Source organism: Podarcis bocagei, assembly GCF_964188305.1.
Source record: "Podarcis bocagei genome assembly, chromosome: 16".
Lineage (NCBI taxonomy): Eukaryota > Metazoa > Chordata > Lepidosauria > Squamata > Lacertidae > Podarcis > Podarcis bocagei.
Genome location: NC_138142.1, coordinates 26,291,905 through 26,311,862, shown reverse-complemented (window position 1 = coordinate 26,311,862; position 19,958 = coordinate 26,291,905). Strand labels below are relative to the sequence as shown.

General features: G+C 45.4%; 1 protein-coding gene and 1 long non-coding RNA gene across 5 annotated transcripts in view; one reads left to right on the top strand and one right to left on the bottom strand.

Moving 5' to 3' along the window:
* Nucleotides 1-19,958, bottom strand: part of MEF2D (myocyte enhancer factor 2D) — a 143,143-nt gene that overhangs the window by 111,125 nt on the left and 12,060 nt on the right. The gene's annotated exons all lie outside the window — the stretch shown is intronic.
* On the top strand, nucleotides 1,168-16,728 carry LOC308575745. Its single transcript, XR_014002935.1, has 3 exons — nucleotides 1,168-1,627; nucleotides 2,070-2,206; nucleotides 16,484-16,728. It is a non-coding gene; the product is annotated as an uncharacterized lncRNA (long non-coding RNA).

Genomic DNA, 19,958 nt, shown 5'->3' with positions numbered 1-19,958 from the left:
TCTGTACTCTGCAGTCCTGGAAAGGGGGTCAGACTTTCTGCGTGCGTTCCAGCCCTAGGAATGTAGCAAAACTTTCTCAGCCAGAAAGAAAAGAACACTGTGGAGCTTTTCATCGAGATAAGAAACCCCAGGGACAAAACCCTCAGCCTCACCTGCCTTCACGAAATACATTCCCTTTGCTCCTTTCTACTCACTAGTTGACAGGAGGTGAGTGGGGGAGTAATCTTTACATTATTACATGTGCCCTTAAAAAAAAAAAAACAACTATGAGAAAAGGCCAATCTGAAAGGAATCTTAGAATAGCCCAGCCTGGCCACCAGTGTCAGTTTACTAGCCTACAATGATGATAATAATAATAATAATAATAATAAAATATGCATGCACAACTGCCAATACATACCTATATTGATCATTTGCACCACAACAGCCTGGGAAGGGAAGAATGAGGAGGGGGAAAGGACCGACTCTCTTCCTTAATTACAGAAGGTTCCTGTCTGTTCACCCAAGAAGATTCTCTCTCGCCATAGGCGAAGGTCTATTTATAGAATCGTATTGCTCTCTTGCCAAACTATGCATGCCAGCCTGTAACTAAATAGGCTCAATTTGCAACACTCATCTATAATATTGGGGAGTAGACACACCTTTGAAAAGAATCTCATTTTTAAAAGGGCCAGCAAGCTATGTGCTTGAAAAAAGAAGTAAATAAGCAATTGGTAAAATAAAATAAAAAACCAGAACATTTCAGCTTGGGGGTCCCCTTCAATATTTTTGTTCAGATTTGCTGACTTTTGACAAGCTACCTGCCACCCTTCTGTGGTTGATCTCTTGCCTTCATAGGGGGAGGAAGTAGCATACCAGGCTCTTGAAGGAAGAGCGATATTCCCCCATCCCCACAATCCCGAGTCTCTTTGCACAATTAAAAGCTCCAAATGTGTAACTGAGAAGCTCCATCCCCTTGGGAAACTCAATCCAGCCGGCAAGTCTGCATCACACAAGGGAATGACACTTGCTGTCACTTTGTGTATTTATATGCCCAACCTGGCCTTGCTGGATGAAACCTGGAGCTGGCTAATTTTATTTTATTTTATTTTATATTTTTTATTATTTATTATTTATTTATTTATTTATTTATTTATTTATTATTAATGATATTCAAAATTATGCCAGATCTTGAGTGATCAATGCTTCTCAAATATATAGTAAACAGGGTGATGGATTTTCTGGCTACAGATTCCAGCTCAATCAGGACATAGATTTCAGTGGCCCTAGAGCAGCCTTCCACAATCCAATGCCTTCCAGAAGCTGTTGGATGTCAAACTCCCATCAGCCAGCATGGCCAACTGCCAGGGATCAAGGGTGTTGGAGCTGCAGGGCACAAGATTGCAGGAGGCTACATTATGCCATTACACCTAATTGAGTTATCCTCTATGAATTTGTCTAGGCAAGGTGGTTCTGTGAAACTTCCATGCTAAGAAACAGTCTAGCTCTGAATACCAACTGCTGTGGAGCAACAGTGGGGGGATGTCTGTTGTCTTCCTGTCCTGCTGACTGACCTACCATCTACATCCAGTTGGCCCCTGTGGAAGACTAGAGAGGCCCACCTTGGTCAGATACAAATAATACAGAGGTGTGTGAAATTATGGAGAAATGGTTTTCTCCAGTGTTCGCAAGTCCCATTTTGCGACAGGGAATTTCATGACCACGAACAGTTTCTGAGCTCTGGGCACAGCACTGCGCCTAAGATTTCAGATTAAAACTGCAGAGTGGAAGGAAAGGAGGGCCTTTTTCTGCCTCCCCACTTCCAGGTACTCTCTGAAGACTGAAGAAGAGACCCTCTTAAGAATATTAGGGGGGTGGGCAAGGGAAGGACTAGACCATGTGAAAAATAAACATAAGATTTTAGCGGCAGTTCTTTCATGTCTAGCTTTATATTCTTGTTACAAAAAAGTGCACCTAAACATTCCATTGTTGCGCCCATAACCTAGGTTTAAGGTGCCATTTAGAACCTAGCTTTCGTATCTCAGTTTCTAACACTGGCTTTCTCCCTCTCTTATAACACTCGAACTCAGAGCCATCCAATGAAGCTGAATGCTGGAAGATTCAGGACAGACACAAGAATGTACTTCTTCACACAGTGCATAGATAACACTATGAAACCCGCAGATCTAGAAGATCTGAATGAGGCATGTGGTTAAATGTAAATTAGGTGAGTGATTCTATTTGTCTGTGACCCAATAGCAATTACAAAAAAATGGGAATAGTACGAAGACCTACTATCAAATTTGCATTGAATCTAAACCCCCTGCTGGGACAACCACCAGGGAAGCAGGGACAAAACATAGCACCAATAATACTGCTAATATATAAAGCTAATAATTATCAATACAAATTGAGAGTAACAACATCAATACAGTATACTATTGCAGATGGTCCTTTTTGCAGTCCACATCTTTAGAGAATTGCAGCATTTTTCTTTCTTTAGCTGCAGCTGCAAAACTGTATATTAGGTAGATTCTATAGCATAGAGATGGGGAACCCTTTTCAGAATAAGGGCCACCTTCACTTCCGAGCAAGCTTCCAGGAGAAGCAGGATGCGTGTTCAGAGTTCAAAGACAAAATCCAGCCTGGCAAGGGCCAGAAAGAGAAGTTCAGAGGCCTGCTTTTGCACCCTAGGGCAGAGATTCTCCACCCTTGCTTTAGCAGGAGATGATTACAGATCCCACCACATTGCAGAATGTTAGACAAGATGGTCTCCACAGTGCCTCACAGCGCTATCCTTTTCATTTAAACACTGAACAGTTGCAGACAAATGTGTGTAACACGATAATGCCAATCTCAAATGCCAGGTTTTGGAAAAAGCGAGCCTGTCACTCGTTTCCACCTCCATCTGTCAGAATACCAGAAGTCCTTTCGATTCCCTTCTGGAATATTACCTCTCTCAGGTTTTAGATCCTGGAACAAAACCTACAGCACGGAAGGCTGCTATCCTGCCGCCAACTCCACTAACGCCTGCTAAATGGAACTCATAACTAGATAACGAACTTACAACAAGATGCTAATTAAGGATTAGCAAAACAGCACAGGGAAGAGATTAATGGCTGGCCATTTGCGTCCAAACACTTTTGACACAGGCAGCCAGGTGATAAGCAGCCAGGCCTTCAACCCTGAGGAGGGGGCACTTTTATTCCAAGGGGACGCACAGTGCCCCTTCCAACCACAAAATGCATTTAATTGCTGTGCCCTGCTGCTTGCCCCTCGGCAGCCAGCAATTCAAGGCAGAAGAAGTCTCATCATGGAGTCTCCATTCACAGCTGAAATATCCAAGATCAAGATTTGAAGAGAAGGTGAGCTACAGTCACCTACGGGAGTGCAAAAATGAGCTGTTATCCTAGTAAAGGTCCCACTGGGAACATGATATCCTCAGGCAGCTCCTCCCCCTTCCTGGTCACCTGCTGGCTCCCAGGGTCCTCTCCTGGCTTCTCCCTGCTCCCATGTAGACCCCAAGAATAAAGGCCCCTGGTGGTCAGATGAGCTCTATACTCCTTCTCCGAAATGACACCATCTGCACCCTGAGGAGGCTGGCAGTGAAAGGGGGAGCTGCCGCTGCTGAATTAGCGTGATACCAGGTTATTTGAGGTCTCCTGTTCTGCCAGAAGCCGCCCTCCACGAGGTCCCTCCTCTGCTTTGAGGAGATTCCCCCGGGGGTCCTGGTCAAGCTGTGTCACCACTATACTGCACTATCATTCTACCTGCCTCTCTCTAATGCTAGAAGATCCTCTTTGGAGATGGGGTGAGGTGACCAGTCCTAGACCCTATTTTCCTTAAATATGGTTTGTATATAATCGTTTCACAGAATCTACATAGAATGATAGAATTGTAGAGCTGGAAAGGACCCCAGGGGTCATCTAGTCCAACCCCCTGCAATGCAGGAATATTTATTTCCAATCCCTTCCATCCAACACAATTTGAAGTGACATATATTTTCTGCCCACAAAGAACTATCATGGGACTGGAGTGTACAAATGCCCACAATCTCTAACAGCTGTAAAGGTAAAAAAGGTAAAGGGACCCCTGACCATTAGGTCCAACCCGACTCTGGGGTTGCGGCACTCATCTCACTTTATTGGCCGAGGGAGCCGGCGTACAGCTTCTGGGTCACGTGGCCAGCATGACTAAGCTGCTTCTGGCGAACCAGAGCAGCGCACAGAAACGCCGTTTACCTTCCCGTCGGAGCAGTACCTATTTATCTACTTGCACTTTGACGTGCTTTCGAACTGCTAGGTTGGCAGGAGCAGGGACCGAGCACTGGGAGATCACCCCATCGCAGGGATTCGAACCACTGACCTTCTCATCAGCAAGTCCTAGGATTTGTGGTTTAACCCACAGTGCCACCTGCGTCCCTCCTAACAGCTGTGGCCTTATGCAAAAAACCCCCATGAAACTACCACTCTCAAGTGCATAGCCCACCCACCCCAATGTGTTGGACTCAAACTCCCACACTGCCAGTTTGTACTCCCATCAGCCAGCACAGCTGGGGCTGAGAAGAGTTTCCCTCCAAAACATTTGAGGGGCACCATGTTGGCAATGGTTTCCATAATACAACAGGTGCAATCGAAACGGAAGGGAGAGGAAGAAGACTGAGAAGCTGCAAAAACTCTGCAGCAAATGACATGAAAAAGTCTGAAGACAGTCCAGCTGTTTACTGGTGACGCAAATGGGTGTAGAAACAATTATCTTGAAGGAATTAATTCCCCACCCACCCTGCAAAACCATCCTTTTCTTTCTTATCAAATCGGGATCCAGGACAGGCTGTTCCTCCCTCGTTCCCACTGACCAACTGAAAACAAAAACAAACAAAAAAACCTTAAGAAAGCCAGATGCAAAATACAATCACTAGGAATTTAAGATTTTAATCTCATTAATCAACAGGCATTAAGGGCTGAAAGCAATAACCGCTCTGAGGACAGGAGAGAAGAAAACAGTGGGGAAATAGCACACTGTTGTGGCTGCGCCTGTTGAGAGGATCCAGTATTCGTCGTCCGTCTCAACAGGACAGGGGCCATTAGGATGGGACCTCTTTGCACTAAACATAAGAAAAGCCTGCTGGATCAGGCCAATGGCCCATCTAGCCCAGCTTGCTGTTCTCATAGCAGCCTCTGGAAACCCACAAGGAGGATTTGAGAACTCTCCCCTCCTGCCAGCAACCAATTCAGAAGCATTTACAGTCTTCAAATGTGGAGGCACAGAATGAAAGTTGGCTTGTTTTAATTAGTTTTTAGCTTATCACTGATTCTAATTATGATCTGTATGTCTTAAATAGCTGCTTTTACAGATGAATTTATTGTTTTACACTTTTTTTGTAACCTGCTTTGAGGTTTGTTTGTTTTTTACTAACAAGACACATATAAATTTCTGAAATGAAATAAACAAGTAAAACTGAATAAGTATCCCCCAAAGGGCAAAAATAGAGAGGGATTTTTTTTCCAAGGGCAGGAACCAGAAAATGGAGAGTCCCCTCGGTTAATTGGGGGAGCTGGAGCCACCTCATACACTGCACAGGTCAAAATGCTCATCATCAGCTTTCAAACTGAGAGAGGCCTGCGGCCCACACAGCTATCCAGCAGGAGAGGAAGAACAGGCAGGTTAAGGGCAGTGCCTCCCTGAAGCCACAGGATCCAGCAAATATGACGACAACCACAAGTGACATGTTCACAGTGGTGCCAAAGTGTGACAGTTGACCCTCTCCTTCCAGGAAAGGTTCTCTAGCACAGGGTTGCGTTGACCCAGCAGGAACACACACACACACACACACACACACACACACACACACACCCCTTTGCAAACTGGGTTTCTTCCTGGCCTTGCTCAAAGCTGCAAATATTTAAATGCCTCACTGCAACTTTTAGGGGAGTGTGTCTGTCTCCCTTCTGATGTTTTAAAGATTTGCAAGACATGTCTGAGAAATTCCCCATGCCTAATCAAAACTGTTGTTGTTGTTGTTGTTGTTGTTGTTGTTGTTGTTGTTGTTGTTGTTGTTGTTGTTGTTGTTTAAATCTAGCGACAATCAAGTGATGCAACAGAAGACCTCCCTCAGGTCATTTCACTAGCCTTGATTTAATTATTTGAACTTCTCTCAGAATTGAGGGGGAAACCCCAGATTTGGCCTAGATTTCTCCATAAGGGCAATTTGGGTGGCAATAAGCAGCTCAAAGATACACCAGCAGCCTGGTGTACTTTGTTCCTGGATCTTACCCTGAGAACAGACTCAGAAGGGCTCCCCAAGGCTTTAGAAGCTACACCTTGCTCAGAAATAGACTCGCTCCATGAAACACCACCCAAGTCTTTGGCTGGTAGGCCTACACCCCATTTTAGACACCCAAGTCATCAGGGCATAGAGGGAGGTTGAGAACAGCAGCCAAGCTAGTGTTGTTGTACATAAACATATACAAGACACACACAAACAGAAATATAGATAGATATGTGTATCACACAAAAATACATATGGATAGAATTTAATTTCTATATTTATTGCATTGGTGTGCCATCTTTATCTCCAAGGGGCAAAAGCTGGCATACTTGCATTCTCCCTCTCCCTGTTTTCTCTTCACAACATCCCTGTGAGGTAGGTCAGGATGAGGCAGTGACGGACCCAAGGTCACCCAGTTAGCTTCATGGTCAAGTGGGTATTTGAACCCTGGTCTCTCCCAGGTCCTAGTCCAACATTCTAACCACTACACTACAACTGGGTATCAATATCACAAGAGGGTGCACACACACACACATTTTTAGTAGGTTACTATTCAAGAGTAGCCAACCAGAACAAAGAAAAGTATTTTGTTTGGGGCGGGGGGGGGTTACAGCTGGGGGAAAGGCATGAATACTGAGGGAGGAAGATGGGTCAGCCCTGGAGATGAAGGGGTTACATTGAAAAGGAAAACAAGAAGACTCATTGCTTCCCTGAAAGCCTATAAATGCCAGTCTAAGCTTGGCTTGCCCTAAACTTAGGCAGGAACAATAAAACCTTATGGCTACTAGAGTAATGACTTGGTTGCCACCATGACCCATTAGGCATTGTCAGAAAACCCGGATTCTCACACTGCCTTAAGTAGAGAAACATGTTCAAACTCAGCTCCACACATCAAAGGGATGTTGTGAGGTAGATAAAAGAGCTCAGGCACTGGCATAGAGATGCAAATTTGCCAGCCCTAATTGAGATGTGTAGATAGCACATTTAGATGTTAAACGTCTCAGAGGGCAAGGCAACTAATCTCCAACCCAAATGGCCTGAGAGTTCTCCAGAGTGGCACCATCGAGGCTCCCAGCCTCTGTGTGTGTGTGTGTGTGTGTGTGTCTCTCTCTCTCTCTCACACACACACACACACACACACAAGCACGTGGGAGGGGGTGTGCCAAACTGAGTCCTTGACCCTGGGGAAATGAAGCCTAGTTTTGCCCCTGGCTATGCTGTGCTTTCACCCTTAGAGGCAGTAATGCTTCAGTTGTTCCACATCTTAGGAGGGGAGAGTGCTCTTGTGTTTGAATCCTGCTTGCGGCTTTCCCACAGGCATCTGGTTGGCCACTGTGAGAACCGGAGGCTGGGCTAGATGGGTCAGAGTGGACTGATCCAGCAGGCCCATCTTATGTCATGCTCCTATTTATCCCAATACATTCAACAAATTCTGCTCCACATCAATTCAACTTCCATTCAATGGCCACCTTTCATTATCCCCAAATCATCTCAAGTTCTTTTTTCCTCTACCACCAAATTGATACCCTACTTCAGTAACCAGGATAAGCCTCTCAACTCTTCCCCCACATCCCGGTTCATGACCATCCCAAAAACTCTTGGGGCAGCCAGAAAAAGATTTGGGGGCCTTAGCAACCTCCTTGACCCCTGCACATGATAAAAAGCTAGTTTAAGGGCTCTCTTGAAACCTACGGCTTTCTACAGCTCTGTGCTAGGGTTGGGCGATATCAGCTTTTCAACATTGTAGTATATCACCAGCCAAACATCGCTATCTGACAATATACTGCAATGTTGAAAAAACAAGCTGCATTGGCCTCAGCCTGCAAGGTCCACCCCACACATTTAAAGAATATTCAACCCACAATTAAAGCACACAGCTTCCACCGCAAAATCCTGAGCACTGCTGTTTGTTAAGGATGCTGGGAACTGTGATGGGGAAACTACCGCTCCCACTGCTCTTTGAGGGAAGCCATGTGCTTTAAATGTACAGTGGGCAGGCTTTAAACGTATAGCATATGTCAAGGCCCTCTCCACAATGGCAAGACACATTTCTATTTAAGTGAGAGTCATTTGTTTTAAATTGGCATCTATACGCAGAAATCAGTACTTGCAAATGTGCATCCTCTTTTTTGGGGGGGGGGGAGCAGACCCTATTCTTTTTTGCAATGGGCAAGCAACCTCACAATGGGACCATCATCCCTCATATCTGAAGGCAGTAAACTGGCTTAGGGGGCACAGAATAGGCCCTGTGTCCGCACAGACAAACAGACACACTGCTCCATACATGGATACCTCATTACTGCTCCCTGCTGCCACCATCCCTGCCAGCATCCTCTGCCGAACAGGAGGACCGAACAGGCTTTGGACCGGCCCTTCCACCCACAGCCCAACATGAGCCACAATGGCTACACTCTCCTTCCACGGTTGGAGGCAGTAATGCTTCTGAATAACAGTTGCTGGAAACCAAAGGAGGGGAGAGGGCCCTTGTGAAAGGGTCCTGTTTGATTTACTGTTGTTATTTGCTGTCCCCTGCCCTTAAGTAATTCGGGATGTTACCATATAAAACCCCAAGCCAAAAATTACTCAACCCTCAGTGTGCTTATAAACACAGAACATTTGCTTCATTGCTACATCAATGTCCCATTTTTCATCCAAGGATCTCAAGGCTTCATGCATGATCCCCCTCCATTTTACCTTCACACCCACCCTGCAAGGTAGGTTAGGCTGGGAGACAGAGGGACTGACTGTTCCAGTGCCCATCCTGCAAGCTTCGTGGCTGAGTGAGAGTTTTGAAATTGGGTTTCCTTAGTCCAGCCCTTCTGGTTATTTGGACTACAATACCCAGACAGCACAACTGTATTATTATTATTATTATTATTATTATTATTATTATTATTATTATTATTAACATCCTGCCCTTCCTGTCCAAGCAGCCTAGGGTATCAAACAGACATTTGAAAGAAAAATGAAGCAAACTTTCAATAAACAATTATAATTAAAAACACCTGAAACCAGTTACAGTTCGAAACATTCTAAAAGCCGTTAAAAAAACTGGAAACATTCTTCCATCCTTTGGGTTGTCTAGAACAGTTTTCTTCAGCCACTAAACGTCTGAATAAACAGAAATGTGTTCAAGTTCCTCCTGAAAGTTATCAATGATGGATACAGCTCTCCTTCACTAGGGAGGGCATTCCACAGCCAGGGAACCACTATTGGAAAAAGCCTGCCGTGGGTCAGCACCAACCAGGCAGCCCCAGGTAGCAGCACCACTACAAGGTCCCACTTGCTGACCAGGTCATAGAGGCTGGTGGAAGTTGTAGCCAAAAACATCTAGAGGGCACCAGGCTGGGCAAGTCTATGGGTTCTGCTTCCAGATGCCAATGACTAGCCTTTCACAACAAAAAAAGGGGAATTAGACAGAACGGAAGAGGGGGTGCATGGCCACACTGGGAGAACCACAACCTCCAAACTCAGAAACTGAACCGTGATAAACTTCTAATTTGGCCAACAGAACCCTAGCCGGGTTGGCAGACTTGCCTTCCCTACGTGACATGCTTATATACTGGCAATTACTGAGAGACCAAGCATCACTCATATGTTTTCAAGCACTCCCAGTGTAGCATCATAGTTAAGAACATGATGCACAAGGTTCCCGATTGAAAACTCAGCCCAGCCACACATTTATTAGGAATGCAGGAAGCTGCCTTTGTCACTGACCATAGGGGTGCATCTAGCTATGCCTTGCTTACACTGACTGGCAGCAGCTTTCTAGGATTTCGGGCAGGGGTCTTTCCCAGCATCACCTGGAGGGGCTGGGGATTCAATCTGGGACCTTTCCCATGCAACTGCAATGGCTATGCTCTGTCTCCATGCTCAGAGGCAGAAATGCTTCTCAATATGAGTTGTGCTCCATTCCTAGTAGCTAGTTTCCCTCTGACATCTGGTTGGCCTGTGAGAAAAGGATGCTGGACTAGAAAGGCCACTGGCCTGATCCAGCAAGGCTCTTCTTATGTGCTTAACATACATGAAGGGTCCTGAGCACTGAGCATTTGTATACAGCTTATTCTTGTATGAGTGTTGCATTTGCAAAAACAAACCCCAACCACAGTACAGTATTCCAGCGTTCGCGTTACCAACCCCGCAAGGTTATTAACCATGGCATTTACATAGGATGGAAATCTACTGGAGAGGTGAGGTTAGATTGTCCAGCCATTTCCTGGAGGGGGGGGGGAATCCTCTAAAAATAAATATCCAAAATAAATAAATAAAAGCCCAACAAAAAGTTTCCCTCCCATTTTATTTCCCCTGTGGCCAAACCTAACTGCTGTGAGTAACTTTTAGAAGGAAGGAGAGCAAGAGAGTTGGGCACTTTGCCATCCACAACAGCAGCTCTGGGGGTGTGGAGAAAAACAACAACAGTGTGTTTATTTGTGTGGAGGGAGGAGGGGACACAGCGGTGCCTAAACCACAGCGGCAACCCAAAATATGCTGCCTTAACACATGCAATGCTGCACCAGAACCGTGGCTGCACTGGGGGCTGGCAGTGGGAAGAGGGAGAGACATTCCAAATATATAAAAGGGTCTGTTCAGATATTATGGGACGTCCAGACATACAAGGTGATGTCAGGGACTCTGGGACTTCAGAAGGCATGAAGCTCTATGTCAGGCATAGGCGAACTTGACTCTCCAGATGTTTTGGGATGACAACTCCCATCATCCCTTCTAACAGGACCAGAAGTCAGGGATGATGGGAGTTGTAGTCCCAAAACTGGAGGGCCGAATTTGCCTATGCCTGCTCTATGTTCATCTAGTTTAGTATCATCGACTGATTGCATTTACATCCCACCTTTTTCTCCAATGAGCTCAAGGTGTGGCAAACATAGTTCTCCCAAATCTCCTCATTTCATCCCCACAACCACCCTGTGAGGTAGGTTAGGCTGAGTGTCAGTGACTGGCCCCAGGTCACCCAGTGAGTCTTATAGCCAAGTGAGATTAGAACCCTGGTCTCTCCCAAGCTCTAGTCCATGGGTAGGCAAACTAAGGTCAGGGGGCCGGATCCGGCCCAATCGCCTTCTAAATCTGGCCCACAGACGGTCCAGGAATCGGCATGTTTTTACATGAGTAGAATGTGTGCTTTTATTTAAAATGCATCTCTGGTTTATTTGTGGGGCATAGGAATTTGTTCATTATTTTTTTCCAAAATAGAGTCCGGCCCACCACATCATCTGAGGGACAGAGGACCGGCCCCCTGCTGAAAAAGTTTGCTGACCCCTGTTATAGCCCAAAACTCTAAAACTGCAGCACATAAGCACTTCTTCAACCTGGCACCCTCCAAATGTTTTGGAACACAACTTCCACCATGGCAGTGCCAGTCTCAAGCGAGAACAAGACCCAAGAACATCTGGTGGGCCCCACAATGGCGACCTCTGAATTAGAGGAAGGGTCTTAGCTCCCTAGCAGAACACCTGCTTTGGTCGCAGAAGGTTCCAGGTTCAACCCCCCAGCATTTCCAGTTGCTGGAAACCACAGGAGGGGATAGGACTCTTGTGCTCAGGTCCTGCTCGTGGTTTTCCCCACAGGCATCTATCTGGTTGGCCACTGTAAGAACAGGATGTTGAACTAGATGGGCCATTGGCCTGATCCAGCAGGCTCTTCTTATGCTTAACATCTGGAGGGAACCAGGTTGGCAAAGGCTGGCACAGCATCTTCCTGGCTGGCATGCTGTTGGGGGGAAGGATCCATTTCTTAGTATCTAAAAGTGTCCCTGGCATGCAATGAGGCAATATTACTTTCATCCCTATATCGCTTTGCATTTTCTGCCTGTTTGCAAAGTGCAAGCATTTAGAATTCTGAAAGACAAGAGAAGGGGGAGAAAACCCATCCTATTCTCTAGCTCCCTTCTTCACACCTTTGCTGCCTGATCCCCCCACAATGAAAACATAATCCCATGACTTGTCTGGATGCCTGGCTTTAAAGAGGGTTGCCATGGGAACCAGCAGGATGCTACAGAATCAGCACCAGCTATTCTAGGGCAGGAAGAGGGTGGGAACAAGGAGGGAGGATGAACCAGGGTAGAGGATCTAGGAAAAGGGAAAGGAAATTAAATTACCAAAGTATCAAAAAGAAAAAGTCAACGGCTGTTACGGTTTTCGAAACGGCAGGGAGACGCCATTGCAGTCTGTATGACTGCTTGCAAAGGGGTTGGCAAGGTGGGGGGGGGGCAGGGAGAGTCATCTGCTCTCATCTCTGAAGCAAGGCTGGCTTCGCTTCAGCAAGCCGCGGCTGTAGCTTCCTTGGGATTCTGACTCCAGGCTGGGGAAAAGCAATTTGAAGGGTGACCTTAGCCAAGGTCACCTGCCGCTTCCTCACTGCCTCAGTTTACAAGCTCTCTCTACATGCACCATCATCATGGCACTGACCTTCTTTCCTTAAAGTGCTCCGAGGTCCTTGACTAAAAAGCCTTACGTAAGTGAGTGAGCGGAGGAGCGAGCGAGCGAGCATTACCTATTATTTATGATGTATACTTGAGGGTGCGAGCAGCTCTGAAAGGAGGCAAGGTCAGGCCAGGGTAGCCACACCACCCCAGGGCCCTTTGGAGAGCGTGCTCTGCTTCATCTTAAGAGGTCAGATCTCCCCGGATGCCCTCTGGGTCCTACAGTGGAGCTCCTTGCTCAAATTGGAGGGGGGTGGCTGCTCATGCTCTTTGCCAGAGCTGTGGGGGTGGCTACGTTTCGTGCAGGGATTCTAGCTTTGGGCTAGGACCTGAGAGACCCGGATTCAAATCCAGTGAAGCTCCATGGATGACCTTGAGCTCAGTCAGTCACCGTTTCTCAGCCTAACCCACTTTGCAGGTTTGTTGTGAGGATAAAACAGGGAGCCCACTTTGAGCTCTTCGGAGGAGATGCGGGATATAAATTTAATAATCAATGAGTAAGTGGCAAAGGCTTTCAACTTAGGAGCAACACCCACCAGCACCAAAGTCTACTGTGTCTTGTCACTTTCAAAAACAATCTCCGCAAGTCGGATATACACTTTCCAAAGCTGTAATATCTAAATTGCCTGCCCCAAGGAGATATGCTACCGTGCTCATGAGAAGTAAGTTAGTGGTATAATTTACTAAATGGAAACCTGTTTGTGAAATAATCTCCCCTTGCAGGTACATCAAGCAGAGATATTGTCATCATTCCGGCACCAAGTGAAGACATTCCTCTTGACTCCAGCTTCTTGGATTCTTAATTAGGAACATAGAAAACCAATTTATACCAAGTCAGACTGGTGGTTCCTTAGCTCAAGACTGTCTACACTGACTGGCAGCTGCTCTCCAGGGTTTCAGGGAGGGGGCCTTTTCTAGACCTTGCCTGGAAATGACATTGGGGTTTGAACCCGGGGCCTTCTACATGAGAAGCAGGTGGCTCAGCAGCCAAATTATCTGCCCCAAGAAGACATTCCCTGTTGCAACTCATTAGCTGCCCTCATGCCAAACCCCAAAAGCAAGCATTAGAAAGGCTTTTCCTTCAAGATCCATTCAGAAACCCAAGTGCTGCACGAACACTGGAAGTTTGGAAAACACTACGACAGAGTTCCACAATACAGCCCCCTCCTCCAACGCACGTACAGTTCCATTCAAGCACAGCTGGGCTATCGTGAAATCCCAAACGCACCCCTGAACTGTGAGAGGGCAGGAAAAAATTAAGAAGACACCCACACAAAATCCCTTGCAAAGAAAACTGCCTAGCCTGTTCAGCAAAGATCATACAGGAAGCCAAAGGTCTCCCGTTCCCATCAATGCCTCAGCCCATTCTCCCTTGCAGTTCGGTCTTTGAGCACCTACATCAGTCTCCACCAACCTCATGTCCTCCAGATATTTTAGATAGGGTTGTCATAATCCCAAAAGTGAAAATCAGGACAAAGTTGTTGAGCTTTCTTTTCTTTTCTTTTTGTCAACATCTCCAAAAAACATCTCCATTTCTATTGTTGTAATTGATTTTTAAAAAATTATTATTATTTCATTCCTATCCTGCCTTTCCTCCGAAGAGCTCAGGGTGGCAAACATGGTTCTCTTTCTCCCCATTTTCTCATTGCAACAACCCTGTGAGGTAGGCTAGGCTGAGAGACAGTGACTGGGCGACCCAGTGAGCTTCATGGATGAACCTTGATCTCCCAGTTCCTAGCCCAACACTCTAACCACTATAACACACTGCCTCTCTTTATTGTACTGTTTTCATATTTTTTCTTTCATATTAATATTTTGCTCACTGCTTTGGGGGGCCTTTGGGCCAAAAAGCAATGTATAAATAAACCATGACCACAAGCATTATTGCTCCTTTTATTTACTGCTCGCTATTCGTTTAAAAAATTCCAGAGGGGTTTACAGTACTAAACTAATAAAACTAAGCTAAAATAAGAAATACCAAACTCTACGCATCATTAAAAATGGCATGGGCATGAAACAACAAATACATTTAATAATTACACTAAGCAGCAGAAAGGGAGAATTTAAAAATGTGCTACACACCAGAAAGAAGCCCATTGATAATATAAGGTTGCATATGGGTTTTGAGAATACTGTGACCTACTTGAGAGCATTTTGACTTTGTAAACTGGTGACACTGTATAAATGAGAACCAGTGCCACGTAGTGGTTAGAGCGTCAAACTAGGGCCCAGGAGATCAGAGTTCAGGGGTGTCAACTTGAATAACATATTGGGGGGTGCAGATTAGCTCCGCTCCACATAAATCAATCACATGACGCAGCGTGCACACGCCATTTGAATGACATTGCCCATTAACTTTGGAGGGGCCCAGCTACCTCAAATATTTTATTGGGGGAGGAGAAGAGACCTCAGCCCCAAGGAGTGCCAGGGTTTGAATCCCTACTCTGCTATGAAACTCAATGGGTTGTTGTGGGAATCAAACCGTATACACCACCTTGAGAAAAAGGTGGGATATAAACGCAAACATTAAATAACACTGCAGAGAGGGGCAGGGGAATAGGGACCACTGTCTACCTAGCACAGCAACTTCCAACCTGGAACCCTCCAGATGTTTTAGATGTAACTCCCAGTCTCCCACCAGCTTCAACCAAGGCACCCTGTTGGCCTAATGCTCTAGAGCAGCGGTTCTCAACCTGTGGGTCCCCAGATGTTGTTGGACTACAACTCCCATCACCCCTGAGCTCTGGCTTTTCTAGCTAGGGGTGATGGGAGTTGTAGTTCAACAACATATGGGGACCCACAGGTTGAGAAAGGCTGCTCTAGAGCCTTTAAAGCACTTCTCCTAATCCTTACAACAGCTTTGTAAGATAGAATTATCCCTCAAAGGGACTGAAGACAGACAGGCCAAGGCAGAGAGAAATGGCCACATTCAGGGCCACCTAGCAGGTTCTCTGCAGAAGCAAGATTCTTCTGTGTTGCTTAGTCTCTCAGCTAAGAGGCCTAGCAAGCAACATCCACCCTCTCCCACTCCAATAAATACTCCCTGGTGGGTCCCCACCTAGATCCAGTGACTCAGCAGCGTCAGGCCTTGACAGAGCCAAAAATATTTCTGATCCCCACCCCCCTCCCATGTCCTTCCTATCCAATTGTGAGTTTGCTTTTCCCAGCTGTCTAGATGTGTCAGAATAAGGTTGTACCAACATGGGGAGGAGGCTCTGTTTATGCATTTTCAAAACAGGAAAGAATCATAGAATAGAATCATAGAGTTGGAAGAGACCACAAGGGCCATCGAGTCCAACCCCCTGCCAAGCAGGAAACAAAGAAGGGGAGACATTTAAAATCAGGGTACACAAAATGAAATTGAAACAGATTGCTGCAGAGGTTCATGTATGTTCGTCTGCATACTGATCAAAAATTGGGACAGTGGGGAGAAGAGACAGGGATTGGCTGCGTAGGAGGGCAGGTGCTGGTTTTCAAAGGAGGCAAAGGTCGCAGTTTCCTGACATGACACTGAACTTACTGGCACCTTCCTGGCCTATTGATTTTGCTCCCTTCAAGACAGCCTGGGAATTTACAGGGGATTCCGCTCTTAATGTAAATTAGAGACTGAATGCGTCACAATTTCCAGTAAACGGGGTTCGCGAGAGGCAACTTTTATAGCTACGATACAGCAGAGCTACACAAGACAACTTTAATATACCGTATGTGGAAGTCTAAGATCTCCAACAGGCGCAAAATGTTAGAAGTGTTGCCATTAGAGTACCAGTGCTAAAGCCTTGTCTCGCTTGGCTCTTAACATCCAGTGGAAGAATACCATCTAGCTGGATCTAGGAAGTCACAAATGCCTTATTATTAGAGGAAGAGGCCATGGTCACCCTGGAAAACACTGTTGCAAGAACATCTCTCTGGACCAGACTTATCCAACCTGCTGCCTCCAGATGTTTGGTACTACAAAGCCTCACCCAGCGCTGTTTTGTTGTTGTTTTTAAAACTATCATTATTACTGGGGGATTTTTCAGTGCCTGTTCAATAATCCACACACATAAGAGCAACTGTGATCAGATGTATGAGTGCAAAGTTATCACTGCTGGCCACACAGTCCAGCAAAAAACATCTAAGTTTGGAAATTACTTTTACTTATTGCATTTATATCTCACCTTTTCCTCCAAGGACCTCAAGGTGGTGTACATAACTCTCCCCCTCTTCATTTTATTATCACAACAAACCTGTGAGGTTGGTTAGCCTGAGAGTGACTGGCCCAAGATCATCCAGTGAGCTTCATTATAAAGTGGGGATTTGACCCCTGGTCTCTCAGGACCTAGCCCAAAACTCTACAACCACTACACCACACTGGCTCGTCTAATTAATACTAAAAGAGCTGGCCTTAGATTTTCCTAAAGCTCCTGAGATAGCCTTAGAAACCACAAATTTTTAAGCTTCTTGTTCAGAATCATCTTTGACATAAGAGATTTCTCCCACCACCCAATATTCTCTCTCTCTCTCTCTCTCTCTCTCTCTCTCTCTCTCTCCTACAGGGAAAACTTAACAATGAAATTTGGCCCTCAGAAACATAACCAGAGAAATTGCCACCCTTGGGAAAACCAAGATTCTCAGTGTGTGTCTCAAATGCCAGCAAATCTTTTTGTGTGTGCCAGTCCCAAATTTAGCATTATCATAAGCAAAGTCATAATTTTAAAGGCAAAAGCTGTGCCAAAACTCAGCCCGCAAAGGAACTGTTTCTCTGACAGTAGCCTGGGCTGCAATTGCAACTCATTCTAGACCTCTGATCTAACGTGACCACTTCTGGCCAGGTTATTCCCGTTTTCTCACAGGAGGGGAAGGGAGGGGAAAATGGCAAATAAGAGATGCATCCTACCCCTTGGAACTCTCCCTCTTCCATGCCAAAGAAAATCTCATTTCCCTCTGCCTCGCATCTCAGCAAGTCTGGAACAACCGGTATTTAAAAGGATAAAACAGGTCCCGGACATTTTCCAGGAAATCAGGAGGCGGGCTTTCACTGCCCGGCTAGAGGCCAGATCTTGAGTCGAACTGGCACAGAGAATTTAATAATCTGCATGGTGCTTCAAGAGTTGACCAAAAAAGCAAGAGGGAACAAAAGTAATAAAACAATATCGCTGTCAATTACACACAGACAGAGCAGAGGACTGCAGAACACAGATATTTCAGGGATGGTGCTCAGCCCCTGAATTCTTCCATGGAAATTGTCCCTGCACAATCCAAGCATATCTTCACATCCATAAGGACTAGAGACTTACTTTTTAAAAGACAAAACAGAAATGAGAATTCTTGGGAAGCTGAAGTATGTGCCCAGCGCCACCCACCAGCATCCGTGGCCACCGGCCACCTCTGGTAGGGCCCCAGACAGACTTGTTTTCTTAATCCCAATCAAGTTACTCATCAGATTCTGTCCCTTTCCTCTGTTTTCAAATAACCAGCAGAGCTGCTGAAAGTCCAAACTTCCTCTTGAGGGCTTTTCCAGAGGCACCTGCTTGGCCACAGCTGGAAACAGAAGACTGGACCAGATGGACCCAGCCTGATCTGACCCAAATGGGTGCTTCTGTTGTTTGTTCAACCAGACTGGTGCTCTGCTGATGATTTGGACTACAACTCCCATCAGCCGCAGTTGGGAGTCCAAAATGGCTGTGCTGGGGACTCATGGGAGTTGGAGTCCTATAACATCTGGAGAAGGGTAACAGGTTAGCAAAGGCTGTCTAATAATAAAAATAAGAATATGATTTGATTGGGATTCAAAGTTCTCCCTTAAAAAACTCTCACCTCATGATTTTGTACGGTACAAATTTATTTTCTTTGCTTGGAGATGTGGCCACAAGATGCTGGGTTCCAAGAGTATTTTACAGCTTATAGAAAGAGCTAAAATCAATCATTTAGGAGGCAATTTATAATCAATTTCTTTTAAAAAGCCAAGCAGTTGCTATTGACTGCCTGAAAGGTCACTCATAACCACTGGTGTTCTTACAACAATGGCTTAAGCATTAAGGCATTTGCTTTGACCCCAAACCCCTTCTATTAACCTCATCCCAAAATAATTATATCATCTATGCCAATAATAAAAGGTCTGACTGGTCCTCCTTTTATAGCTTCTTCAGCAGCATCCTCAACATAAACACTTCAGAGAGAAGGAGTTGAACTTGAAAAGACATTATTATTACTGCAATCCCTTTTACTCTTACTTGGGAGTAAACCCCACCAAATACACCTTGAGTGGACCTTCATCAGGGTTCAGATTCCAGCTCACACTCCCCCTGACTAGTTTGTTTCAGTGTCTCATCCACAAAATGGGAACATTATTATGGCCTACCTTGCAAGGGCTGGAAAGACGAATGGCATCAGGCTTGTAAACCAAACACTACAAGTGCTGAGTAAATGACTAACCATTAACTGGAGCAGTTCAACTTGTCAACATGTTTAGTTAAGGCCCTACATCATAGAGATGTCTCAGCCAAGAGAAAAATCAAGTCTTGCTGGACCTCATTGCTTTGAACTGGTTGAAAAGCAAAGACAGTATCTGTCCTTTCAATTAAATATTATTACTTTATTATTACTTGTTATATTTTTATACTACCCTTCATCTGAGCATCCCAAGATGGTGCATAGGAAATATAGTAAAATATATAGTAAAAAATCAACAATAAAACCATACAATCACCACATTCAAAAATCAGCCCCAAATACATCATTCACAGTGAACAGAAAGGAGACCATCTCATCAGTCCCCAACAGCCAAATGGAGTATTTTATTTTTTTTAATAGATGGCAGAAACACCTCAGTGAAGGCGACAGACTTGCCTCTGGTGGTAGAGAGTTCCATAGTTGGGAGCCACAAATAGGGCTGCCATATGTCCAGATTTTCTCAGACATTAACGGGATTTCAAAGGCAGAATTGACGTCCAGGGGGCAGGGATTTCCCAAAGGCGGAGCTTTGTCCTAGATCTTTGCGTAACAAAGAGATCAGCTACTTTTGGGGTGTCCTGGTTTTACTTTTTGAAATATGCTCTGTATTCTTCCTTTAGGCCCCCTGTCATCTACCTACCCTACTTACCAATCCTCCTCTTACTCTCACATGCTATTTCAATCCCAGTCAAGCTGACAACTGTCCCTTTCCTCATAGTTTCCAAAACAAGACCCAAACATTCTGTGCCACCACAACAGCTCAGCCAATCTCCACAGGGGCTTCAAATCCACAAGGATAGTACAGGCAACTCCTCATTTACACACGTTCAAGACACACGCATCTCT